At 37.5% G+C, this 25,239-nt stretch overlaps 1 protein-coding gene across 3 annotated transcripts in view; it reads left to right on the forward strand.

The window, feature by feature from the left end:
* PALLD (palladin, cytoskeletal associated protein) overlaps nt 1-25,239 on the forward strand; it is a 485,836-nt gene that overhangs the window by 139,502 nt on the left and 321,095 nt on the right. The window lies entirely within an intron of this gene.

Genomic DNA, 25,239 nt, shown 5'->3' on the forward strand with positions numbered 1-25,239 from the left:
TAACACAGCATTTGATACATTGTAGATATTTAAATGTTTATTGGTTCTGATTTGATGTATAGCTGCTTATATCGATTTCTTCCCCTTGGATAGAACATTATCCTCCATTGCTACTCCTCAGCAAGAAAAACAAAAAAGTATCACTAATCTTGCCAGTTAACTAAATCAGGCTAATATGTGTGAGTTCATGAGGGTAGGCTGTTCAAAAACAGTGATGTGATGAAACCAGCTTAAACTGTAAGAGCTGGTTGTTAAATTTTCATTTACACCTTGGAAATCAACAAATGTGACAAATCACAGTTAGATTATTTTGTTGATTGTCTGGGCTTACAAAAATGATGGAGAAAATGCTAATAATACAAATTAAACTTTAAGATGTGTTATTGTGTGTGTGTGTGTGTGTGTGTGTGTGTGTATGAATGCCCCAGAGACTTACTAAATATCTACCAGCATACTCCCACTTGAGGGTTTGAAGGCTGGCTGTATGTGCTAATATATACTACTTGGGAACAGCCACATGGCACAATGGATAGAGTGCCAGCCCTAGATTCAAGAGGACCTGAGTTCAAATCCTGTCTTAATTCCTTAACTAATTGTGTGACCTGGCAAGTCACTTAACCCTGTTTGCTTCAGTTTCCCATTTGGAAAATGAGCTGGAGAAGAAAATGGCAAACCACTCCAAGAAAACCCCAAATGAGCTCACAAAAACTTAGAAATGACTGAAACTACTCAAAACTGATTGTTGTGTAATGCTGGGAAGGTTAGAGCATCATAAATCTATAGAGGGAAAAGTCTGTAATGTCCATACAGTGCAGCCTCTCAAAGTGCTCCAGAGAAGTTGTGACTTAACTAAAGCAAAACTGAGATTCAAACCCTTAACTTCAAATCCAAAGCACTTTATACTATATCACAAACTCATTTAACTTCTCTAGGTCTTGCTTTCTTCTTCAGTAAAATGCATATATTGATATCTGTAACACCTACCTCACAGGCTGATAAGATGTGCTGTGTGCAAAGTATCTTATCACTAATAATCATTAGGATCCTCATTGCTATAAAAATCTTCTTAAAATATACATGGACTCTGCTAATCACATATCAAGGGAACTATATTACAATACAAAAAATAATTTGTTTTTAATTTCTTAAACCTTTTATCAGGCCAGACCTGGGTGTCCTTTGCTTTCAAGTACTTGCCAAATTAGAAGAAATAGAAAAGTATTCATCGAAATCTAGTCAGCTCTAGGAAGATATCAAGGATGAATTCAGATACTTGACTGGTAGCCATTGGAGGCAGCCATATTTTATTCTCAATTCTACCTAGAGCAGAGAGCCAGCTAGGGCCTCTGTCAGGCCTGATATCCTCTTCATTAAATATTCTAGTTAGTGTATTAAGTACCCAGATGTTTTTGGTATAGAACAAGAACATAAGACAGATGTAGTTGCTGGCTCCTAGGTACAAGCTTAACTAAGAGACAGTATCCATAGACAAATACAAGGATGTCTCATAAACTAGCAGATGATGTAATCACAGAATCAAGCTTCTGGATAAATAAATACATATTTCATCGTTGTTGGTATTTATCTTAGCGAGAGAGACTCAGTCTTGTGGCTAGGCAGAGATGAAAGGTGATATATTTGGTCCCTGATGCTCTCTAAGGGTTGAAAAGCTCAGATAAAGCAAATGGAATTCCCACACTATAACAGGACAGCTAGACAACACAATGGATAGAGCATTGGGTTTTGAGTCAGGAAGACCTGAGTTCAAATCCAGCTATAGACACTTATTAGCTTTGAAACCCTGGATAAATAACTTATACCTCTTTGCTTCAGTACCCTCATCTGTAAAAGGAGCTGGGGAAGTAAATAACAAATAAACTTTGCCAAGAAAACTCAAAATGGTGTTGCAAAGAGTCAGACGTGACTGAAAAGTGAATGAATGACAACAAAAAAAGCTAGCTAGCTATATTCTTCTGAGACTATTGCTATGACAATCATTTCCCTGGAAAATATTCCTTCTCTGTCCTGCTTCATCCATGACCTTAGTGTCAATGTTGGTACGTGTCCTCCTTCTGGGTCTTTGGAAGTCATTCAAAGGAACTGATGGATGATGGTGAAAGGTGGCTATTTGCTACTTTGCCAGATCAGTCTGGACAAGACTCACTTCCAGGTTTCATCAGTGGGTGAGTCCTAAGAGGAGCGAGGGCTATGAAATCTCATTGTCATATGACTCACCTTTGTATCTCAGAAGCTTCCAACCTCCTGAATTTATGTTGGAATGAAGAGCTGAATAAATTGAACATAAAACTTGAGTGCAGGCTAACATGGATGATTCTTCAAGTCCATGCGCACATAATTCAGCTGTTTGACTTATATGGGCACCCTCAGGTCCTTATGTGGGCCAAAGAAAGGAAGCCAAGCTTTCATCGTAAACAGATGGGGCTGCTAGCAAGGAAAATAATACAACCCTTCCAGTTGCTCTCCAGCCTTGGAGCCTTGGGGGGGGGGGGGGGAGCCTGATTTTGAATAAACAACTCTCTGCCCCTCCTCTTCTCCCTAGGAAGATACATACTCTCTCCCCCCTCTCTTTCTCTTTCCCCCAATTCTTCCACTGATCCCCCCTTCCAGAATCTGCATTCCTTCTGTACCCTGCAGTACTATAAATATAATGTGAGTAAGCACCATCCCAAACCTTGAGGGGGGCTTTTCTTTACATAACCACAATATAAGCACTTGTCCATCATTTGGTGATTTTAAGAGCAGGGGAAGGATTTTCTGAATTCCAGACTTCCTCAGACAATGCTTCATTAGCATGATTCGGTCTAAGGACAGACTGGGGATCTGGCTAAAAGTAAATGTTATCCTGAACATGTTGGAAAAGAAAGATTCCATGCTAGGAGCCTCAAAGGAATTTTTATCTATTTTTTGCTTGATTGAGATGGTGGGGTAGAAAGGAAAGGGAGGGGGAAGAGGACACTATAGATATGTTTCAATTATTTTAACATGTAGAGACTTGGGATTGCTAAATCTTTCATTTCTAACTTTCCCATGGTGGGGTGGTTGTTTTGTTTTCTTAATTTAAATTGAATCTTTTCTAAGTTGTTCTATTGTATAATAGACTAATTTCATATTAATTTTGTGTTTTTTAATCTGCATAGCAGCTATAATATTCAGTCAGAGCACATTTCTGGTACTATCCTCCCATTTTACAGATGGGAAAATTCAGGTCCATATATAGGGAATCGTTTGCCAATTCAGGTCCATATATAGGAAAATATTTGCCAAGGTAGTAAGTAGAGAAAGCAGGATTGGAAACTAGGTGTTTTGATTCAATGCCCTTTACATTATATAAGATTGTTTATGATCATGCAGAGGCATTAATGGTTATGAAAGTTCTCTTCAGCCTTCCAGAAGAACCAAACATTCACGCCCAACTGAGTATTTCTCTTATTTTTAAAAGACACTTTTCTTACCTTTCTCTCTCCCCCATGGACTACCTCTTTAGGTAAATAATCCAATCTTTAAACAAACACACCTCAGAATCTTTATGAAAAGGTTAAATTCTGATTCTTTCCTTGTCAGGAATATTGGGGGTGTGGGGGGAGGAGGAAGAGGATGAATAATAGTATTTCGATCCTAGAAAATGCCTGTCTCTTCTCAGGAGGCCCTTTCGGTGCTCTGTCTAAGAGGTTAGTTATGGCATGATGAAAAGAAAAGATTTCTCATCTTAAGATCTTTTGCCAAAATTGTATTCTCAAAAACTGAAACCTAGGGAGCAAATTGATGTAGCTATTTAAATGATGCACGGAAGAAAGGAAAACATCAGTAGAGACTTAAGGGGGAAAAAAATAATTATGGCCCAGCTTCAAGGCCCAACTCATATGTTCACTCTTCCATGAAGCATCCCCTGATCCCCATCAGCTGGAAATGATCTGTCACTCCGCACATTTCTCAGGGCGCTTGGTCTGGTCCTCCCTTTGTACTTCTCACTCTTCCTTATATCATAACTTGTGTGTAGATCTTCTCTCCCATTCAATTGTAATTTCCTTGAGAACAAAATCTATCTTAATTATCTTTACATTCACAATGCCAAGCACATTGTCTTGCCACTAGTAGCTGCTTACTAAATGTTTGGGGAATTGAATTCAACCCTTTCCTCCTTTCCTCCTGATAGTACTTTGTACCTTCTGACATAGACTATATTCTTTTTTCCATTCTCCTTATTTAAGTGCTTATTTGTTTTGCCCCCATACTAGGCTCTAATCTACTGAGGACAAGTGCCATATTATTTATTCATCTTGAAACCTCCTATAACATTTTGACTTATAATTGAATGTGGGGGTTGCAAAATTATTATTTATTATCAGTAAATGTTTGATTTTCATCCCTATTTTATATGGTTATATATCCGGGATCATGCAAAAATTTCTCAAGCAAAAAGGGATCGTGAGTGGGAAAAGTTTAAGAAGTCCCAATCCATAGCTTATAGTCTTAGTTGCCTACAGAATTGAAAAGTTAAATTATTTGTCAAGAGTTATGGTAGGACTGGAACCCAGTTCTGCCTGGCTTTAATATCAAGTCTTTATTATATCATGGTGCTTTTATCCTGCACATATTTATGTGTTCTATGACTTGAACTAGTTATAATCATAAATCAGATTCCAAACAGATTCTCAAGTCATTTCCTAAACTATAGATGAAATAATTTAGGATACTCTAGATTGTTCTTCCATCTTCTCTGGGATATTCATTCTTTATCACTTATTAATATTAGTTTGAGAGGTAGTGTTGAATAGATGATAAAGAGCTGGCCTGAATTATATCCTGTATTCAAATCCTATTTTGGTGCATTATGCCTTAACCTCTCAGTGCATTAGACAACTATTCACAACACATAGCGCTACAAGTGCTACCATAATTTGTAGAGGGAGTTTCTTTATCTGTTACTTTCCAATACCAATTAAGTCAAAGGTCAAGTTTCTATCATAATGTCCCTGCTTGTATGCTTTCCTCACAATGAGGGTATAAGATTTTACTATTAATATTACATTTTAGATGAAAAACCTAAAATTCAGCATGCATGGTCATAAGCCAGGGTTTGATTCCAGATCACTTGACTTGAGTATTTACCCTATGATACCAGGCTGCTCCTTAACTATTTACACAGCAGTGTACTAGGAGCTAGCCTAGGAATCTGAAAGAAAGAGAAAGATATACAGGCTGGTGATTGGAAATGGGAGAAGGAGAAAAGGGACATAGGTGAAACAAGGGATCAGAGCTTATTTTTATAAATGTCCTTTTTTGTTTTTAGTTGTTTTTTTAAAATTAATTTTAATATGGATCATATGTGTCAAATTACCATCTAAAGTCTGCTATTTTTTTTGAAAATTCTTGTCTTCCAAGATAATTTCTGATAACTAGTCATAATAATAGCTAGTATTTATACAGTGTTTTAAGGCTTATAAACCTTTTATTACATATTTTGTCTTCAACCAACTCTGAGAGATACATACTATTATTATTCCCAGTTTATGGATGAAAAGGCTAAGAGCAGTTTAGTAACTGCTCACTATACTGAGGTCTTCCTGACTTCAGGTTCTATCCTCTATCCACTAGCCACCTAGCTAGCTAACAATAGAACATAAGTAAAGTGGTATAAATTGTTTCATGGATTTTTATATTTAATCTGAAAACATTGCAGTGGGTCTCATTATGTGGGTCATACTTCCTACCAGCACAAATTGCAGCCCACTTACATCTTATCCTGGGTATTTTTGTCCATGCCCTCCTATAAGTCATCCATATGGTACCTATCAAAATCTTAGAAAGGCCTTCCTTGGTGCTTTTACATTGCAGTGGATCTCATCATGTGGATCATACATCCTACCAGCACAAATCACAGCCCACTTACATCTTATCCTAGGCATTTTTGTCCATGCCCTCCCATAAGTCATCCATATGGCACCTATCAAAATCTTAGAAAGGTCTTCCTTGGTGCTTTTAACATTTCAAGAATGCCAGTTTAGTTTTCAAACTACCTGTTATGTATGCCTCACCTTGACCTGGCTACTTCTTTCACTGATCATATATCCACTTTAATATGGTTACTTCTCAAGTTTAAGTCATTGTTTTGCATTATTGAAAATATTACATGTTTTCCCAAATATAGTCTATCCTATTGGCCACAGCAAAAAGAAGGAAACTATTTTCATTCAGGAGAAAGAACACTTAACATCTAATGATAGAATCAGAGGGTATTAATTCAAACAAATCAAATCCTGATACAAGCTGTGTGGCCATAAGGTCTTAATATTGTCATCTAGAACAGGACTTATCAAACTTTTTTCACTCATTACCTCTTTTTGCCCAAAAAATTTATACATGATCCTCGGTATATAGATGTATAAAATAGATATACAAGTCAAACAATTACTGATAAATTATAATTTCATGACACCCACATTCAGTTATGAGATTCCATATGGGGTCACACAGCTTCTTAAAGCTGAGATTTACAAAATAACGTGAATTGAACTAGATGAACTTTGTAGACCTTTCAGTTTGGGATATAATCCTCTTCCAAACCTGTTCTAAACTCAATTTACTGTATATCTTCCAATACTGGAAGGCAACTTTAACTATAGCATCTTTTATTTGACTTGGGTGAATTTTGTCAAACATAATTTTTTTGGTAAGTCAGTAATGGTTAAATGAGCTACTCATTGTCACACAGCTAGTAAGTGTCAGCCGGTACATTTTGAAATCATTAAAGAACCTTGAATGGGCACAACCAGAGAGATAACTGATGACTTTCAGTCACAGGTGAGTCACAAAATAAGGATAGATATGCTTGCCAAATCTCAAAGTATTGACCGAAATTTATGGAACTGAGATTAATTGAAGTAACTCATTTGAATGAGTCTTTGAATGAATGAAACTAAAATGTTTTCTGGTGTTCCATCCACTGCATTACTTACTACTCTTGCCTTCTAACACATATCTTGAAACCATATCGTGAATATCTAATGTCTAAATAGATAAGTGAGTCATTCTTGCCCTGATATGTTATGAAAAACCATTATAGAAAGGACATTGTTCAAATTAATGACTATTCTGTTTTCTGACAATACTACTTGAGTTTATATCAGAGAATGTATAGCTAGAAGGGAGCTAAGAGGCCATCTTGCACACTTCCCACAAAGGATGAAAATAAGGATTAAAAACATTAAGTGACTTCACTAGAGTCACACAATTAAAGTCATTGACAAGATCTAACTAAACAAGTCTTCTTAAAAGATGAGAACTTTATACCCTCGGCCAAAAAGTCTCTCAATGTTATCAAAAATACCCTTATTCAACTTTAAGCTCTAATCTTCCACTTTTGCCCAACATACCTTTGTTTTACATTGTTTTACCTATCCATGTACATGTTGTTTTTCCTCAACAAGAATGCTAATTCTTTGAGGCCGAAGTTTTATTTTTGTTCTCCCAGTATAAGAAACTTCTTTTAGTCTTGCCCTTGGCAACTAGTTTGCAATTTATAGTCTTCAAAAGTTGTTTGAAATACTGAGTGACATGCCCAGGATCACATAGCTCCTTATCCAGGGTTTAGAAGGTATAATTTGGTGAACAGGCTTGCTAGTTCTAAGAATTCGTTAAAAAAAAAAAAAAAACACACACACACACTCTTTAGTCAATGACTCTTCAAAGAAGTGAATCCTGCATCAAATAAATTCTGGATGATTTTTGTCTGAGAATTACAAAGAAAAATTCCAGTAGCAAACCTAAGTAAGTTCCCTGACATGTGTTAAGTTCAAGATGATAAACTACTGTGTCAGCAACAAGGGTATTTTTTTTTTAACAATAGTCACACTTAAATAACAAAACCAGACAGAAGAATTTAACACATCCTTCAAAACTCACTACCCAGAAATATCTCATGTATTGAAACAATTTTTTTTTCTTTTGCTGTTCATATTGTCTGACTCATAACCTACCATGTGGCTAAAGGTGTACCTCTAGTAGCCCTACAGATTTATTAGAAGAAAAAGGGATCATTATTTGATCCCTATTGAGTTGTACCGTGACTCCTTCTGAGTCTTAATAATGATATTGGTCATCTCTTCGACCTCTGTTTCCATCCTTAACCTCTTATATGCATTTCTAATTCGTTTTTAGTTTAGCTGGCTACTAGATATCTTGTTATCAACACAAGTGCAACATGTCTAAAACCAAATTTTTTTCCTTTCCCCCACCTCTTTCTTCCTATCTGGTGTAAATCTAGCCTTTGTCTTACCATAAATTCCCCATAAAATATCCATACAATATGATGGAGACATTCCTGGGAGTCTTTCAATATTCCATACAGTTCTCGAGACAGTCATCTGATATCAATCACTCTTAATATGTAATTGTCCCACTTCCTTTTCCTTTTAGTTGGTGGCACAGTAGATAAAACTCTGAGCCTGGAATAAGGAAGAACTAAATTCAAATATAGTCTCACATATTTACTAATTGTGTGACTCTAGGCAAATCATTTTATTGCCTCCATTTCCTTATTTGTAAAGTTGGGATAATAATAGAATCTATCTTGCAGAGTGAGGATCAAAGGACATAATTTGTTAAAGTTCTTCACACATAGGAAGTGCTAAATAAATGTTTATACCTTTTTCCCCTTTCCTCTCTTTCTTTCCCTCTTTATATGCTACTTGATTATCTTTTGTGCCACTTATATGTAGTTCTGTGGTAAGATTTTGGGATTTAATGGTACTTACCATATATCTCTCTATTGCTCTTTGACTCACCCAAAATTTGACTTCTTCAGAAAATTATGATGTTTAAAATAGGGAATTTTATGTCTGGTAATCTCGTGATAAGTTGAAAAAGATTCACAATTTACCCCAATGCGATCTTTCTCTTTCTTCTTTCTACTCAATTCCAGGTTTAGCTCATTGTCCAATTGTAATTCCAATCTCAGACATCTATTAATGGATTAAGCCAAAAGTTCATTCATCTCCTATCATAAATGGGACAATGAGTAAATTTCATTACTTGTTTTTTTTTTCTCTTATGGATTGTTAGGCTGAAATTTTTTGAATGGCTATCAAACTTTTTATTGAGATTCTATAGTCTTCTAGGACTTGAGATAGAACAATAATATCTACAATCAGGAATACTATAGTACTTCACTATTTAAGTGTGTGTGTATGTGTATGTGTATGTGCAAATAAAGATAGTTTTTCAGTCATTTCAATCCTGTCCAACTCTTCTTGAACTTATTTGGGGTTTTCTTGGCAAAAATACTAGAGTGGTTTTCCATTTCCTTCTTCAGCTCATTTTACAGATGAAAAAACTTAGATAAACTGGCTTAAGTGACTTACCCAGAGTCACACAGCTAGTAAGTGTCTAAGACCAGATTTCAATTTAGCTCTCCCTGACTCCAGGCCACAAGCATTTTAGCTATCATGCTATCTGGTTGCCTGTAATGATAGGGATAGAGAAAGGTGCTAGAGATGAAAATATAGACAAATGTGGTTTTTTTTCTTCTTTATAATAATAATCATTCTCTCTGGGAGAAAACAGGTTTCTGGGGAAGGTTTTCCGGAGGCAGTCTTAGTATCAGTTAAGAATAATAATCACCCAAAATGCAGCCAGGCGATAAAAGTTCAGATCTTTTATTGTCTCCAATATAGCCCGGTTAGCTTTTCTTAGAGGCCTCTCTCTCTCCTTGGTTCTAAGAGCTCTTGCAGCTTTGTCCTTTGCTTCTGCCTCTGCCTCCAGCCAGCACCAAGGTAAAAGTTGTAATGAATCTTTCTTGCCTCCGAAAGAGGGCTTCTGGCTCTCCCAGAGTGCTCTGTGTTTGGCCCAGAGTGCTCCTCTCCAATGTAATTCAGCTGAACTCCCTTCACTGGGCCTCTGCTTTCTTCTTATATATCAGAGAGAGGAATTATGGGTTTTCTCCCAGAATGCTCTCTGGCCCTAAGAGCTTCAAGGGAGGTGTGAATTCACAAAGATACAAAGTTTACTTTGTGAATCTCCCATACTTGTGGACTCCAATGAGTACTTAAATACTTCTTGCTTATATGAGCTCTCTACAGGTGTGAACACAAACATTGTATCAATTAGTTCTACTTAGTACCTTGTTTCTTCTGACCCATAACATCTCCTTGTAAAATCAGATCAGTGATACTGAACCATGCTAAATTAGATAATTATTGTCTCTATCAACTCTAATGACTCAACAATTTGTAAAGATTCCAACAGACATATATTGTTTTTCCTGAAAGAAAATAAACTCCTTAAGAATGGAGACTATTTAATATTTTCTCTTCATATCTTTATCATGTAGCATAATGCCTTGTGCGTGGTAAGTGCTTAAGAAATGTTAGTTGATTGATTGATATGAAAATGTTCTATAGAAAGTGATTTGTTAAACACTGTTTCCTTCTGATGTTTTGATCAATAATACTTAAATACAGATGTTGATCATTGTCATAAAGATTTTGTAGAGATGAGAAAGTAGGTATATGGATTATAATTAAAGTTATATTTTTCAATTCAATTAAACAAACATTTGATAAGAACCTAAAATGTACAAGGCATTTCACTAGATGTTATATCGCTTTCTTTCCAAAGATAAAGCCATTTGTGAGGCATTAAGCTACAAAAGGTGTTGTTCAATTGCAATCAATAATAAAAAAGTAATTTACTACAGAAATACTAACAGATCTGTTCCATTTTGCATGTTTATTCTCTTTTCAGTTTTATTTTCAAATATTCTTGGGAATATCTGACTGAACCAGGTCTCAAGCCAAACCTTCTGTAGATTTGTTTTTCCCTCCACCACTCTTCATTATTTATTAAACAAATCAGCCTATGATTTTTCACCATCTCCCTCCATAAAATTTTGTAAACGAGTTTACATTTTAAATTGATGTTGCCTTTGGCTGTGATCTCTCCCTCTCTTTCTCTGTCTTTCTGTGCATCTCTTTGTGTGTCTCTTTCTGTCTCTCTCTCTCTCTCTCTCTCTCTCTCTGTCTGTCTGTCTCTCTGTCTCTCTCCTCTCTCTCTATGTCTTTCTCCCCCTTCTCTCAACTTACCAGTAAGATCAAATTTTGGCTTCTTATTGTGGCAATTGTTTTATATCAAGTAAGCTTCTATAAGAAATAGTGATTATAACAAATCCGTGTCCTTTCCTTTATCCATTTCCCATGTATAGACTTCAATGGCTTGTTTGAATAGGTCAAATTTAAGTTGTTTTTGATAAGTAGTACATCTCAGTGGAAAGATGGCAACCATGAAGAGGGGAACCAGTTGGCCAGGTGGTAGTTTCTGAAGCTTGGCTTTCCTGAGAAGTGTTGAGAGTTTCTGAAGCTCAATCACTCATATAGTGGCTAAAGAGAGGAGAGGAGGATTTCCTACACAATATCAGTCAAATTCCTACAAAATTTAGGACCTAGCTTCTGGGAAAGAGGGATTTTATGATCAGTATCAACCTCTTGGGGAAAGGAGGATTATGTAGGGGTCTTAATTAGAGGATCAGGAAGGAACTGAATCACAATGTGAGTGACCAAAATATCCCTATCATTGGAGAGTTAAAGCAAAAATAAGATAATCACATATCAAAGGTGTTTGTATAACCCTTAAAGAAGACTTCCTTTAGAATTCCTTCCAATCCTGAGACACTGTATTTTCAGAATATCATTGCTATTGAAACCAGCTAACACAGATCCTGTTTTTGTACATAGGAAGTAACTCAAAATAAATTTAGCAAAAAAGGCAAATCTTCTGATATTTTGGAGGAAGAATGAAATGGTCAAATGAAAATAATTATTGGATTCATCAAATTGTTCTAGAACTTCACTTTCTTCCGGTTGTTATTTATAGCTTTCAGATTAGATGTCTTCGTGCAGCTAAGCATGAAGTACAAAGTTAGTGGCAAGAAAGGATCACTAAGAGTGATCTTGAAATGTAGCCAAATTATTAACATAGAAATGGTTGCCAATATAGTTTTTTAAAGGCAATAATTCTCAGATGATCCCTATCCTCTCCTCTGGACTCTTAAAAAGCTCTGAAATTGCTCAAGTTCAAATAAATTCAGATTTTTATGTCAGGGTCCTTGCCTTCTGGTGCCAAAGAATCTAGAAAAAGTAGTGTCAAAGTTGTAATTATTACCAATTTTGTGAGATGATCCTCATCACTTAAACCTTTTAGTAGGGGGCAGCTAGGTAGCACAGTGGTTAGTGTTAGTCCTGAAGTCAAGAAAAATAAGCTTTCTGAATACAAATCTAACCTCAGGGACTTATTGTGTTGGCCCGGTATAAATCACTTAACTCTGCTTGCCTCAGTTTCCCCATCTGTAAAATGAGCTATAGAAGACAAACCATTTCAGTATCTCTACCAAGAAAAGAGGTCACAGAATGGGACAAAACTGAAATGACTACAATAGCATCAAAATCTCAGGCAATTATCAGCACAGGATAATGTAAAGACTTTTTCACCACTGAGTATAAGTACCCATGAAAAGGCATTCAGAAACACCAGATATCCTCAACCACATTGCTTTTCCAACAATAAGTCTTGCTTAGCTCTTTTGTGCTCTCTTTCCTTCCAACACATATGGCTTTATTACTGCAGTGTTAACAAGCTAGCTTAAACACCAGCTCAAGCATCCAGGCCCTTAATGGCTTTTATATATTGCCCACAAGCAAATTAATCATGGAAAAGAAGTTAGTTCTCTCCTTCAAATAACTGGCTACAACTGCTGCTTCCTCACCCTTGAAGATTGATTCCCCTGTCCCCAATTGTGGTAACACTTTTTGGACAAGTTCTATATGCACAGTTAGACAAATTACTGCATTATATATAACGAGTTAGAATAGAGCATCTTTAGGCAGGAGAAACAGAAAAAAAATGCTTTGAAGATAAACAAAAAACATCATCAAAAGATAGCAAGAATCTGAACCTTCTAAGATTAAAAAAAACAATAACCAGTTGTTAATACCCCAATAACCAGGTTCACTTCCCAGCCTTCAGAAATAAAACAGCAGAGAGGAGGAGGAAGAAGTAGGACAAGGGAGAAGAGAGACCAAAATCTGAAAATGTGAATTTCTAGGGTAACCAGCACATACCCTCTGCTTCTTTTCAGCATCTAAGGAAGGTTCCCCCTGCTAGAAGGTACTAACTTACCAATGAGTCTGTATCTAAAACCAAAGAGTATTGTTAAATCAAAATAATGAGCAGTTTGTTCAGTTAGTTAATTCACTACCTCCACTCAGGACAAGGCAATATAGAATTTAGAATGGTGGATTTAGAATCAGAAAGACCTCAATTAAAAATGATACCTTGAAAACTTCCTAACTATGTCATTATAGGTAAAATATTTAACTGCTCTAAACCTGTTTCTTCCTCTATAAAATGGAAATAATAACATCTGACACACCCTTTGAGGTTTGGAGGAGATTATGTATGCAAAATCCTTTAATAATCTTAAAATGCTTTCTATAAAAGTTAGTTATTCCCATTCATGGCATGGTATTCAGCAGATACCAACAAGTTGGAGGCATAGTTAACTCCTATATTGAAGAGATTATGTTCAAATGTCTTTCTTCATTCAAGGCAACATCTGCTAAACTATTTTCAATTTGACTACCTCCATAACCCCATTTTGAATCCTTGACATTATTTGAGAATCGGTGTCTTGTACAGTAAGAAAGACTTTCTAGAGTAGGAGTCTAGGAGGTCTTAGATTCATGTTTTAATTCTACAATTTTATAGCCCTATGACCTCAAGCAAAGGCACTTATGCTCTCAAAGTCTCAGTTCTCTCATCTGTAAAACATGACTAACAAGACATGGACTGCCTATACCATCATAGGATTGTTTCAAGGAAAGAATTATGCTAACATTCAGATGGTACCATTGGTTGCCTGGCTGACATGACAACAACAAAACAATTTGACAGGAAGAGAAAAAAAAAGATTTTTCTTTCTTTACAACAAAATATTACAACAATAATTCACTAGGTCAACTGATATTCACTAGTTCTAGTAAAAATCCTCCAGCTAATGTGTGAGGAAACAGATACAGAGATAGAGAAAAGATGACTTCCAAAAGGGAGCTGATGAACCTGGTAAGTTCAGAATGTTTCAGATTCTTATTAGCTGCACAATGATTCCCAAAAGAAGAAAGATTTAATAAGGAGAGAAAAATTCAATATTTCATGACCTATCACTTCTTCAAGATAATAAAAAAAATGAGGTTCTGATATCAGCTGTAGGTTTAACATTATATTAGCATTTGAACATCCTTTCCTTCATTATCTCCAAAAACAGGCCTTTCTTAGAAGCCGATTCCTGGAATACTTTCTGATACAGCTTCTAATTGTCTTCAAGAATCTGTCAAGTCTTTGATACTTTATATAGTCCATTAAAATTAATAGCTTCATAGGTCTCTTCTGATTTTCTTGTTTAAATTCCCAAATTCAATTCTTGGCTTTTGTTTCTCAGACTGACCAATAACAATCTGACTTTAGAGATTTTCTTTTGAATAAAAGACTTGTGAAATCATCCCTGCTATATCACATTTACTGGGAACTTCTTTAAAATCCTGGCTTCTTTATCATTACCATGTGGTTGTCATTGGCAAGGTAAAGGGCCTTCATTAAACGATAGGTTTTGTTCCTCCTGTTCTCTAGTACTCTTCATGGTAACTGAGTCACGGTGGCATAATGCCAAAAAGAAAAACCGAAAGAAGAACCTAGACTTCTGTACATAATGATCTCGGATAGGTCTGTTCCCTAGATATTCATGGAAAGATTTTTGATTGATGGCAGACATGTTCAACAGGAGAACAAAGGCCAGATTTATTCTTGGCACTTATTTAAGGAGAAGAGGGCAGATGGGGAAGGTCCCACTTGTAATAGTGGCTTTGTCATAAGGAGAATCGGTGGCAGCAGTTCAAATCATGAGAACCCAAAGGAGAGGTAGCATCTGAAGAGAATTTGGGGTGTGTAGAAGATAGACTAAAATTGTAAGGAATAGAAATCCACTTCTAATGAACACTTGGTTTTGGTCAAAGTGTCTTGCAAAGCCCAGAGTTCCCGAAAAATGAAGAACTCTTCTTTAAGAAAAAGCTTAAAACCCCAGCTACACAAGAAAAGACATCGTCTGTGGAACTGGCTTTTGAAAATTTTTACCTTTTTCTTAGGATGTTGAAATCTTTGGAGAAAGATAAAGCCTCCCTCCGTGTGATAAGGGAGAAGAGTGAGGGGAGATGGATGGCCCTCCCTCTTTCCTAGATGTTATTTTTGGACATCGGAGGCATTCCTCCCCCAAGACACACCCTTTCCCCCCCTCCCCACCAATCTCTTTCTTCAACACACACGGGCACACATAGCCACACACACAGGGAGACACACAGATACACACCGCTACAAACACAGCCCCTTCTCTTCAACGAGGCTGCACCCAAGCAAGACTACAACCTTGGTCTGCATCCAGGAGACTGACACTGCTTCCGCATTGCCAGGAGGCTGGAGTCGGGACTTAGTCAGAACTTGGGAGAACGCTTTCTTTGCAGCTTGGGAGTGTTTGAGGGGGGATTGGCAGCTTAACCGCCCGCTAATTTCCTCTGTGCTATTCTGCAAACTAGGCTGAATTTTAGAGCGAGGGACGCGGCGAGGAGAGCGGGGAATAGTGGAGCACGAAAAAGAGCCCGCGGACTGGCTTCTCCGGGGGCAGGGGGTGATCCCAGCTTCCCCTGGTAAGTGGCAGCATTGATACTAAAAGAGGTAGAGAAAAGAAATGCCTTGAAGATTCCCTGTAGGAGTTTGAAGGTGCTCCCGTGAAACGAGCTCTGACTGAATGTGTGTGTGTGTATGTGTGTGTGTGTGTGTGTGTGTGTGTATGTGTGTATTTGGGGGCTGCCTTCCTCCCCACCCCCACCCCGGTTTCTTAACCCCCTCTCTTCCCTTCCCAATTCTCTTCTTCCACCCCACCCCCAAGCAAACTGGAAGATTTGTATTAGAGAGAGAGTGTTTGAAAGAAGCCAGTTTCTCTGCCCTGCCTTTATGTGTTTGCCTATGGAGGGCAGTGTGTGTGTGTGTGTGTGTGTGTGTGTGTGTGTGTGTGTCCCCTTTTTGTAAATTTCCTTCATTTCCCCTGTGAGAGGTGAGTAGATAAAAATGTTCCCTCAGAAGCCGGCTCCTGACAGCACAGGGGAAGGAATCTCTGACTCGCTTGCAGGCTGATCTCTTAGTAAGAGACTTAGAGCTCTGTCAAACTGCAGGCGAGAGCCCTCCTCTGCCTTTGATAGCACGAGAAAGGTGGGGAGTTTGGCACCTGGGGAATTTTAGGAGCTGGAAGATTGTTTGCTTGTATGTGGATTTCCCTTGATTCTAACCTTTTGTCTGAAGAAAGAACTGTTGCCTCTCTGCTCCGCCCGCCCGCCCCCTTTCCTTCCCTGAGCCCCCAGAAATGGGTCCCTGTGTTACCATTCAGTATACTTCCCTCTCAGAGAACAAGTGGCTCGCAGAGTACAATAGAAAGAAATGCATTCCTGGCGACTCGTCTAGCATGGAAAGCATAAACTGGGAAAGCCGTATTCCACTCTATTCTTCAAGGAAACTTTTGGTGTTGTTGTTTTAGAAATAGTCAATATCCATGTGATCTTTAAATCTGCTCTCCCCCAACCTCCTCCAAGAGCCCAGAATTGTTTTTAAAGATGCGTTTTCCCCCAGCCAGCTTGACTTTCACAATGAGGTACCTGGCACTAAGGATGCTGAAGGAGCTGTCTTTAATTTTGCACAGAGGAGGTAGGGAGGAGGAGGGGGAGAGGAGGAGAGGGTTTCCTGAAGATTTGTTTCATTTTTCATCTTTTTCAAGATTAAAGAAATCAACCCATAGCCAGACTGTAGTTCAAGGTGCTGTTAGCTGAAGTTGAATTCTTGTTTCAATAATACAGAGGAAGTTATTCAACACTCCCAAATGGCTTTTCATGGAATCCTAGTTTGTTTCTGTTGTTTATGATTTAATGGGATTTTTTTTACATAATTATTATTTTTAAGTGTACCCATACAGAGGCAAAATGCTCACTTTGAGTAATCCAGTAGTATTGGATTACCTTCCTGGGTATGTATGTACTGGGAAGACAAGAATATCTGTAAATTATTCCTTCTTCCTTCCCTACCCCTACTTGAAAATCAAGGTTACCCATGAGTTTATGATGGCCAGATAAATTATCAGCCTATACAATTAAGCTATTAGACTTTGAAATTTAAAGATCTAAGTTCTTCCTTCTCTCTCTGGTAGGATGTGTTCACTTTGGCCACTGTTGTTCTGAGGTTGTGTTGTGTGTATTTCTATTAATAATGTCCCCTTCACTTGGCTGAAATGACAGATCAGAATTGGCAGCAGAGTTACCGCCTCAGAGTTAAAATTAGAAGGGTACATAGGACTTTTTAGGGACATCCTCAGTACCTCCCCAGATACACAGTTTAGCAATTACTGTAAGAAGAGTTCACATATCGCCAGCAACATCACATATTCTTTTTTGCTTTACGGGTTGGAGCTTTTGTTTTCTGATTTAATCATTATTCGCCAAAGCATTTGTTTCTCTGGGGTGCCTAAAGACATGTCCAACCCATTTATCTCACCTTTAAAGTTTGTTTACTTAACTCTTTGAGCAACTCTTCGGGTAAAAAAAAAAATAAACAAAAAAGCCCACTGGCACTTGCCTGCGAGGCTGAGTCCTGTGATGTGATAGCAGATGGTACTGTGCAGACTTTTGTTGATGCTTGGGACAAACTAGGTGTCTCTTAAATTATTCACCGACTGAATAATTGATTTCTCTCACACTGGACGCTATTTCTCCATCCACAACTTTAAGGATAAGTTACTGTTGAGGTTTTGTGCATTTGGAAATCCTTTCAAAGCCTATCAAATAACATAGCAACTGGGCCCAAATTCATGGCAACCCACAGTAAGAAATGTAGTGGCATTTGTTGCAAGTTACTCTGGCTTTCCCATTTAAAAGCCTGATTTCAATGACCTTCCCATTTGTTGGTCTGCTCCAAATATGGTGGGGATTGATGGAGAGAGAATAGGTTTCTGTAAATGCAATCAAACGGGTTTCTGCCAGCTGCTTGTGGTATTTGTGTATGTTTTCGTAAGAAAAGCTGTTCTTTGGCTTTATCTGCCCACTGTGGTTTGTGGCATGTTGTCTTATTCTGCAGCCGTTGCAGTTTTTTCCTGAATGATTGAGCTATGATGTCATGGGCTATCTCCGATAGGAACCTTTAAGGACTTTTTTGCTGGGGTCTGTGTTCCAGGGCTAGAGAAGGAGATCCTGCCTCAAAGTGCTCTTGGTAGCGACTCCCCGTCTACTCGGGCACATTCCACTGCCTAAAGACCAAAGCCACCAAATGATTTGCGGTCAGAGTGATTTGGGGCTGGTTAAAGATGATTTAAAAGGAAGGTTATGGGCACATGAAGTGTACGGTAAAGAAAATATATTTTACTGCTTTATTGAGACCACATGGCTCCAACTTGCACTTTTTTTTTTTAAACATGAAAATCATTGGCTGGACTGACTCATGATTTTTTTTTTGTTTCTTTTTTATTACGGAGAGCAAAGAACTGCACTCGCTATTTATGTTAAGCTCAACCTAACAGTTACTGTTGAAAAGTTTTTCATAAAGCCCTTTATATTCAGGAAGGAGAGGGAATAGGAGATTTCTTTGGTGTGTCCCTAGACTCAGAAAGTTCATGTAGTGAGGAGAGCTAACTGTTCAGTAGCAAAGAAAAGTATCCTCAGTGTAATACTGTTTAAGGGCTAAAAAAAAAAAAAAAAAGGACTGCATCTAGGGAATATCTTTTCTTTACTGTACTGGAAAGCCTACCAATATCAGCACTCAGTGATGGCTGCAAAAGATGAGTTTTATCTGTATCCTGAATGTTGTGTGTGTTGTATGTAAGACCAACTGAAATGGGCTAGATCTTTTCCAAAGTATTAATTTTGTAAGCTCTTCACCACTAGTGGTGACTTCTCTTCCATGGATCACAGAAAAGCATTTCCTCTGGCTCTCTATTTTGCTGAAAAAGACTAAATTTATAGGACATAGGTTCAAATGGTGAGCTTAGACAAGTCACTTAATTTCCTTTGGCTTCAGTTTCAACTCAAATAAAAAGTAGGCTATTGATGGCCTTTAAAGTCTTTTTTAACATTACTATGCTCTATGACATATAGAAGGCTGGACCTAGAGTCAGGAACATCTGAGTTTAAATCTAGGTTCAGGCATTTTCTATCTGTGTGACCCTGAATAAATCACTTTACTTCTAATTGCCTCAGTTTCTACATCTGTAAAAAGGTGATAACCATATTTTCTCAGGGTGATTGTGAGGACGAAATGAGATAAGATCTCTAAAGTGCTTTACAAAGCTTATACATTACATAAAAGCTATTTTTTATGAAAAGTAAGTTCACAAGAAGAAGTAGCCTCTTCTACATGTGTTATCAGAGAATGGCTAAATACAGTTATTCCCACTAAATTGGAATTATGGGTCACATTTCTATTGCAATTTCCATAATGATCCTAGAAAAATCAAAAACACCTGGTTGTCTTATAGTTGAAGGAAAGAAACAAGATAGGATGGGGATGGAATACCAAATATGATGGCAAGAAGAGCTGTGTTTCAATCTCATCTCATAACAAGACAATTGTTACTACCCTGAAGAAATCACAGGTCCTTGACTGATTATGATATTGATGCACTTGTGCCAGAAGTGAAACTCAAAGATGTAAGGCTATTTAACCAGCATCTCATAGTTAGAAAGTGCTGGAAGCAGAAGGTCCTTTTGACTCCAAATTCTGTTTTTACTATACTTGGTTGCTCCTATACGCAACATGGTGTCACCAGGTATTTAGCATTAAATATTAATGTCATTTCACCCTTGAGGATCTGTCCCATACCATTTCCATTTCCCAGGTATTTAAATTAACAGAAATATCATATGAGTGTAGATTTTTAAATGGAAAGGACTTTGAAAATCATTAAGTCCAAATCAGGAAAATGAGGCCAGGGAGATTATAGCAATCAAGTGGGATTATGGGTCGAGTGCCAGACCTGGAGTCAAAAAACCCTGAGTTCAAATTCTGCCTCCAATTATTATATGACCCTGGGCAAGTCACTTAAACTCTCAGCCTCAGTTCCTTTATTTGTAATATAAGAATAATAGCTCTATCTCACAAAGTTGTTGTGAGGACCAAATGATTTTAAGTTCTTTAACTACATACCTATTCACTAACATTAAGTGACTTACCCAGAATCACAATAGCTAAGTAGGGCTCAAACCCAGCTCAAGTGTAGCACTCTAGCTGCTTCAGTCTATGAGATCTGTCATATCACTGAAAAATCTTCCATTGGGATTGTCAAATTGCTTAGTGAAACTACAAAGTGGCAAGCTATATGTGTACTCTGACATTTATCAGCTAACCATGGCTGATGTCTAATATTCTGTCATTGTGTTTGGAAAGATATATTTCAGAAAGCTTTTTACGATGGTTGATTCACCTGAGGTCAGTCTAGTTTCCTAATGCTTTTGTTCTTAAGTTTAAAGCCATGAAGAGTTCCCTATTCTTTCTTTGTCTGCACATAATGCCAAAGCTAGGAAGAATTATTGGAAACAATGTTAATATAATAGGAAAAGAGCTAGATTATCATTTGGAAGACATGATTTCTAGTCTTGAATTTTACTGAGCCTTAACTTCTTATCTTGTAGATGGGAATAATAATATTTGCACAATCTCCCAAGGTTGTTGTGAGGAAAACCCTTTAAGTGATTAAACCTTGGTGTGTTGTATAGCTGAGTAGTTGTCATTAAACTTGACCCCATCACTTAACCTCTGGTTTTAGACTCCTCGGTGGCAAAATGAAGGGGTTAGATTAGATGGTTCCCTTCTTAATGGTTGTCTAATGAATCACTAGGTGGAAGGGATTTCAAGAGTTCACTTAGTCATTTTTCCAGCTTTTCAGCTAAGACCATAGATTTAAAGCCGGAAAAGACATGTCATGTCAGAGGTCATGTCATTCATCTCTGCTATTTTACAAATGAGAATACTTCAGTCCAGAGAAGTGGCTTGTCTGAGGCATTAAGTAGCAAATACAATTCTATACCAGGTGCTCTTCTAAATTGTACTCCTATCACTTCAGATACTCCCAGATAGCTTCCAACAGGATGATTTCTTACTTCTTGCTTCTGATGTGATGGGAAATCTCTATAGCCCTGGGCAAATTTCTGAAAAAGCAGGTCCCCTCAATTGCCCACACAGAGGCAAACAGGTCATTTTGAGTAAAATGATAGTGCTATATTTTCTCCTAACACTGCTCAGGAGTGTACATAAATATCCTATGAGCATAGTTATTCCTTTCCTAACTGCTAAATCATCTCAGAAAAATAATTCCCCCTTTTCAGAGACCCCTAAGGCAGAAAGCAATTCTAAGTTAATCTAGTCCATATTGCAGAGATGGCTAACATTTTTCTGTAATGGGCCACATAAAGCTATTTGTTGTTGTTAAGTCATTTCAATTGTGTCCAACTCTACATGACACCATTGGGGGTTTTCTTGGCAGAGAAGCTGAAGTGGTTTGCCATTTCCTTCTCCAACTGAGAAACTGAGGCAAATAGGATTACATGACTTATCCATGGTCACACATCTAGTGAGTGTTTAAGGTTAGTTTTCAACTCACAAAAGAGAGTCATCCTATTCCAGGACAGAAAATGACTAGTACGCAGTGAAGAGATCTGGTTCTAGGCAAGATAAATTGGCTCACCTATTAAAACCAGTGGCCCAAGAAACAAAAGACCAAAGTTGTCCTAGAGGCAAGATGAGGATGATGGCTGACTTGTAAGCAATAAGATGAAGGAGAATGAGAAGTAGTCTGTTCACATGGTGATAGTGAAGAATAATGAGCTAGCTCAAGTGTTGCCTTGGTACACAAGGAATTTTAAAAGACTTCAGGGAATGCCTGTGGTGTTGGGTAAATCATCTATAGAGCATAAACTGAAAAACAAATTGAATAGAATGAGAAGGTATGAATGAGATGCAATTTGTACTAGCAGGAATCAGATATATCAATGCTATCATTACTGATTTCTTAAGGGTAACCTAATAAACTTTTTTTTTTCATGTAAAGGTACATTAGTATTAATTAATAATCAATTTCATTCAAGTCTATAAGGATATGGATGTTGAACAAAGTATGGTTCCTGAAAAATAGTAGATCCATTTAGTCAGATCACATCCCAATGCTTATCCAAGATTTATATAATTCAATCATGTAATAATAGTAATGATATGATGAAAGTAATAGTAATAATAATAATTTTATATAGTGCTCACTATGTGCCAGGCATTGTGCTAAGTGCTTTACAATCTCATTTGATCCTCAAAAAACCCCTGGGAGGTAGGTGATCATTCTTATTCCCTTTTTACAGATGAGGAAACTGAGGTATTAATAGTGAAGTGACTAGCTCAGAGTCACGCATTTGAATTCAGCTCTTCCTGTCTCCCTGACATATACTCTATTTTGCCACCTAATTGCACGTTATAAAAGATAAGGTACTTTTGCAGAGCCATATGGACCTGAGCATTGCTCAGAGGATGTCTATATAATGAAAAATATCAGCTGGTCAGGACTTTATATCTTCTAGCTAATTTAGGTTTTTGTTTGTTTGTTGTTGTTGGGTTTTTTTCCTAATTTTAGGCCACACCATAGAAATAGAGAGGTCACAATTGATGCACAGGTCATCTGTTAATGATAGCATACAAAAGTGGCTAAGATGCAGCCCCATGAATAACCTTTGTATTATGTTGCTCAGCAATGACCCGGCAGATCTACATTACATTCCTATGGCCAGTTCTGGGCTTAAGAACTCAAGAAGGATTTACACAACCTGGAGATAGTTCACAAGAGCCACAAATATGATTTAAAGATTAGAAAAGAGATTTATCAGGAAAGATTATTCAAGTAGGAGAAAATAGTAACATGGATTCAGCAGTGGACTTATAAAATCCATAAAGGTCCTAGAAGAGCAGGAGAGTTCTGCCTCATTCACTTGAAGTGAAGATCGCAGAATCTCAGAGGTAGAAGAGACCGCTAAGGTCATCTAGTCCAACTCATACCCGACTAATAAACACTTCTTCACACTCTGAAAAACGATCACCAAGCCTTCTCTGGAAAGGCAAGTGAAGTGATCAGACATTCACGGCTTCTTGGTCAATCAATCTAAAAAGCATGTATTATGCATCTGCAATTAGCCAAGCTCCATTCTAATAAGCATTGCGGATACAAAGATAAGTAAGGAAAGCCATGTCCTCCTGTCCTCAAGGAGCTTATTTTCTATTGAAAGAAGATAGCATTAAAGGGAAGCTGGAAGAGAGTAGGGGATTCAGTGGTTGGCATGGTTTGGAAATATCTGGGAAGGAATGCCAAGCAGAGTCCTGGGTTGCAGAAATAGAGTTCAGATTCCCATGGGAGAAGGAGAAGGAAGATCCCAGAATACAAACAAAGCAAAAAGAAAACATTAACAAAACAAATCTTTTGGCAATATCTCTATTCTGTGAATAGAAAGGAATAAAGTATAAAGAATAAGGTATGAGGTGAAGCACTTCTCAGAGAGGGAAATTCATTGATCATACTACTTCTCAATCTAGCTTCACCCATCCTGCCTGGACTTGGTGGATGAAGGTGGCAGTGGTCATAGGAAAGCCTAGTAGCATTCAAATCCAGCCATAGCCTATCACCAGTCTTCAGGGTCCATCTCTTCTCTTTCTTGGTCTTGTTTACCAGACTGCTATCAAATTGCATGCTCAGATTCTTTCTCCTTCATCCTGCCCATCTGAGCTTCCACGTCCACAGCAGCCATAGGGATGAAACATCTTATGAAACATCTCGCTTATACAGTGAAAAAACCTTGTCCAAAGCATGAACACTCACTTGCTCACTTCTCCTTCTTCATTCTTTGATAGCTCCTCACTCTTCTCTCAGTAAAGTTTCAATGGATAGAATGCTGGGACTGGAGTTAGGAAGATCTAAAACCAAAACTGGCCTCAGATACTTACCGTGTCACCCTGGGCAGGTCATTTGACATTACTATGCCTCAGTTTCCTCAACTATAATGTGGGGGGTGATAATATTATCATCTAACTTCCAGGGTTGTTGTGAGGATCAAGAGAGATAAAAGTGGTAAAGATTTTAACATAGTGCCTGGCACATAGTAGGTTCTATATAAATGCTTTTTCCTTCCCTTCCCCCTCTTTCAGAATGAAGGCCATAACAGACTGACAAATTTCCATCCTGAACAAGAGAACTTTTATTCTTAGAACTAAGTGTGTGTCCTTGGCAGACAGGGTACCAAAGACTAGACACAAAAAAAGAGACAATCCTAATTCCCAAGGAGCTAATATTTTATTAGAGACAACATGAATGTGTGTGTGTGTGTGTGTGTGTGTGTGTGTAAAATATACTTAACATATGTTTATTCACTTCATCACAAACAGAATAAATCCAAGGTAGTTAAATACAAGCTATTTAGGGAAGAAGGAAGGACCTTAAAAATTGTAGAGAATCAGGAAAACTTTGATGAAGAAAATGGTATCTGAGTTGCTGAAGAAGGAATACATTCCAGGAATGGGTAGGTTTAAAAAGAGAGCTCCCAGAGATGAGAGACTGGAGTATCACATATGAGAAATAGATCCAGGGCCAGATGACTGGATCACAGAAGTGAATCAAGAAGGTGAGCACTATACAATAAGGCTAGAGAGAGAGGGTGAAAAGCTTTTATGTTAAACAGAAAAGTTTCTATTTTTGTCTTAGGAACGAAAGAGAGTCACTGGAATTTTTGAGTATAAAAGTGAGGTATCACATCCTCATTTAAAGAGAACCACTTTAAAAGTTGTGTGAAAGATAGAATGAAGTAGAGGTATATTTGAAGCAGGGTAAAGTGATTAGGAGACCATTTCAACAATTTTGGTGAGAGGTAATAAGGGTTTGAACTAAGATAGTGGTTGTATGTGTAGAAAAAAGGGATCAAACTCAAGACATTATGGAGGTAAAAACAGCAAGATTTGTCAATTGATTATAGCCATATTGAATATTATTGAATATGATAATGATGAAGAATGGGGAGTAAAGGAAAATGCTAAGTTTAGGAACCTAGGAGACTCAAAGAATAGTGACTA

Source organism: Antechinus flavipes, chromosome 6 (genome assembly GCF_016432865.1).
Source record: "Antechinus flavipes isolate AdamAnt ecotype Samford, QLD, Australia chromosome 6, AdamAnt_v2, whole genome shotgun sequence".
NCBI lineage: Eukaryota > Metazoa > Chordata > Mammalia > Dasyuromorphia > Dasyuridae > Antechinus > Antechinus flavipes.